General features: G+C 38.1%; 1 pseudogene; it reads right to left on the bottom strand.

Annotated features, from left to right (window-relative positions):
- Positions 1-240: 240 nt before the first annotated feature.
- Positions 241-2,795, bottom strand: LOC131075599 (L-type lectin-domain containing receptor kinase IV.1-like; annotated as a pseudogene).
- Positions 2,796-3,828: the final 1,033 nt, after the last annotated feature.

The raw sequence follows: 3,828 nt of genomic DNA, 5'->3' as shown, positions 1-3,828 counted from the left end.
AAAGATAAGATTCTATCCTGTAATTCAATCTTAAATTATGTAAAATTATGTCATATGATTTATTATATATATATATATAAAGATTCATTAATTTACAATAATAAAACTCAATTTTTATACATCTAATGATTTGTTATTTATCTATTTGTCAAAATCAGTTAGGTATCTAACCTACCTCAATGGAGGTGTGGAACTAAAATTAATAACTTTTTTCTGTCAAACCTAATCAGTACTTATTTCCCAGATTTGAACCGTTGTTACATACTATCATCCTCACAGATTACCTTCAACAAATTGACATACAACTTTTTGACAGGTGGAATAAGGATATTAATAAACATTGAATGAGTACAGAGTTTCAACGGCTGCAGAGCAGCGAAACCAGAGAACAGAGCATTGCTGCTAAGTGCTAACCACACCACAAACATACAACTGTAGAAGTAGAAATCCATTGAAATGTAGCATATAATTGCAGGAGCCTCTATAGACTTATAAAATCATCTGCCTATATCATAATCAGAATCTTTGTCATAACCATGGCTTGTTGAAGTGGTTGCAGATTCCACAGACACAGGAACGGAACCCAATTGATCAGCAGTTACTTCTTCATCTGTAATATGAACAACACCACTGCCATAATCTTTGCAACTCGTATCATATGAAATCCACTGAATTTGATGAGATGGAAAAGGTGCCTGGCCTTCCAGTATTTGCAGGACCGTTCCAATGCCAAGCCTTTTTTCTGGTTCAGGATGAGAACAAACCAATCCCAATTTCAGCACTAATTCCATTTCTTCCGCATCATACGCACCATCAAGATTTGGGTCAGCTGCGTGCAAGATTTCTCCATTTTGGTATGAATTCTTCACCCAATCCACCAAAACAATCTGTTCATTCTCCTTGGACAAATCTACGGGCCTCCTGCCACATGCAACTTCCAGCAAAACAACACCAAAGCTGAATACATCGGAGCTTGGAGTAACTTTCCCTGTATTCGTGACTTCTGGAGCGATATACCCAACAGTCCCCACGACCCGAGTTGTCTGTGGATTTTGGGTGTGATCGTACAAACGAGCAAGCCCAAAATCTCCAAGCTTTGCGTTAAGCTCTGAATCGAGCAACACATTGCTTGATTTCACGTCTCTGTGAACCACTCTGCGTTCCCATTGCTCGTGAAGATACAACAACCCTGCAGCGATGCCCTTCAGAATTGCATATCTTCGGGCCCAAGAAAGAACTTCTGTTTTTTCTTTTGGATTTGCGAATATCAATTTATCCAGGCTTCCGTTTGGCATATAGTCATAAACAATAAACAGCTCCTTGTTTTTCCTACACCAGCCCCGCAATTGAACAAGGTTTCTGTGCTGGAGACGACCCACGCTGGAGATTTCAGAAATAAAGTCCTTCATTCCTGCAGTAGAGTCCTTTGTGATGCATTTCACTGCAACTTCCAGGCCACTTCTGCCGAGAACGCCCTTGTAAACTCGTCCGAAACCCCCGCAGCCCACCAGCTGATCATTTCAGAAGTTTTGTGTGGCAGCCTTTAGCTCTTTGTAGGGAATTCTGTGAGGCCAAAACTCTAGCTCCCATTCTTCAATCTTCTCCCTCTCTTTTATTTCTTTCACTTTAAGTAACGCAAACAGAACGGCAAGAAGGAACACAACCAGAGATGCTACAGTCAGACCTGCCGTAAAGCCTCTGGATCTAGTTATCGGCTTTTTCTTGATGAATGAAGGTAGATCTGAGAGATCTAGGGGCGGTGCTTTCCCTGTTGAAAGTACAGACCCAGATGAATAGATCAACACAGAGTAACGATAGAAGCACATAACTTGCAGATGGAACTAAAGAAAAACAATGATTGAACTAAATTTTAAAACCCCCCACCTCTTGGACGAATCCAATAATCAAAAACTGAACTTTTGGGGTTTACTGGTATCCCCAATTTTTCTTTACCTAACTATAAATCAATCTTATATTTTCATTACCTTCCGTACTGAAGCTCCAGCCGAGAATGTAATGACCTTCAATAGCATAAGTCCCTGTGGATGCAGTAAACCCCACATACACCTCTTCCTTCAAAACTGCAGAAAGATTGAATTTCGTAACTGATATCAAAGGTCGCACAGGCTTCTGTATCCCGACGACTGCAATACTCACATTAAGTCGGTCTTTAACATGATCATAATCAATCCAGGCTTGGATATTTTCTCCACTTTTCATACTCAAATTGTTGAAATGACCTTTGTCAGTCCAATAGGCTGCGGGCTGAGATGCGAATGACTTAACGCCATTTTTATTAACCCCAACATGGTTGTCGTCTATATCTCCAAGATCAGGGTCATAAACTGTATCAAATTCGACTGCTAGAAAATGGTTGGATTCAAGCCCATTTGTTGTAGGCGTGGAGAGTCCAAGATACTGAGAATCTGTGGCTCCTACTATGGACTTATTTGGAGCCATGATGAAGGCTAATCCATTCCCATGCATTCCCTCAGATGGAGCTGCAATGGAGAAGACAAAGGTAGTGCTGAATGACAAAACTGAATTATTGCTGGCTTTTATTTTGATGGGGTTGGGGTACAGAACACGACTCATTGTACGTTGGGTTTGATTGGTTAGGGTGAGCACCCGATGAGAGCGTATTGAAGCATCCTTTAGCAGTATTATACTCGATTCGTTGAAATCTCCATAGCTGAAAGTCTTGGCGCTGGCAAAGTATGAGCTGAACAACAGCCATGGCAGCACTATGCTGAAAAGGGATCTTAGCTGGCAAAAACCAGTCATTGGTTCTTCTAAGAAAAACAGTGCCCTGAATTTCTGTATATAATTCTTCTCCCAGAATGAATATACTCCTTACTTACGCGCTTTGGTCGAGTAAGTCAAAGTCATTGGTGTTACAAGATTCTTAATTTTCCAATAACATACGTTGGTTTGATTTTTTATTTTGACTTTGTCTTTACTTGGAGGAAGTCTAGAAAATTTAGAAGTTGGCAGTAGGTACTAGGTACTAGGTACTTTTTGTCTTATTTGAAGAAATTTTTTGCCCGTAAGATTGTAAGAAAGTCCAAAATGACAGGTGTAGTTAAGCTACAGCCTGGTGGAATCTAAAAATTATACTTCTATTTTAATATTTTAAATTGCTGGGAATTTAGCTGTATTTAAATAAATTATAGTTATATCGACATGTTATTTTTATTTTATGGGTAGGTGGTTTAATGATAAAGCGAGCACCATAAAGTCGTAAAGTCGTACTCCTTTAATGAAAAGTACATCAATTTCTTTTATTGTTATTATAAAATATTCTAATATATTTTTATAATCTTGAAAATATTATGATTTTGATAGAAGTATTATTAGTACGTGTAGTAACCAATTATTATAAAATATTCTTATAATTTTGGAAATATTATGATTTCGTTAGAAGCGTTATTAATACTTGTTATTGTGATAGGCTAAAATCATTTTATTACGCCGAGAGGCGTAACCTACAATGGCATCATATATGGGTCATCACCAATAATGATGTAAGAAAAAAGAAGTGTTTTATATTCTTATCAGTTCTGCATGCAGAAGTGAAGATTAACCCGAGTTGTAACTGTTCCAAGCTATCAAAGATTCCTTAACGCCAGCCACACGAAGCAATGCCATTGAAACTCCGATGAGAACGAAGATAAAATGAACCGTAAAGAATATGGAACGGTGACTATAACACTATTAATTGAATTCAGATTTGAGGAGAGGCATTTCACTTTTTGCTCGCATTTGAACAGGTATAATGAACAATTTCTTTCACATTTTTCTTTTACCAGGAATAATGGATGCATTTTT

The sequence above is a fragment of the Cryptomeria japonica genome, chromosome 5 (assembly GCF_030272615.1).
Source record: "Cryptomeria japonica chromosome 5, Sugi_1.0, whole genome shotgun sequence".
Classification (NCBI taxonomy): Eukaryota; Viridiplantae; Streptophyta; class Pinopsida; order Cupressales; family Cupressaceae; genus Cryptomeria; species Cryptomeria japonica.
This window is presented reverse-complemented; position numbering and strand designations above follow the sequence as displayed.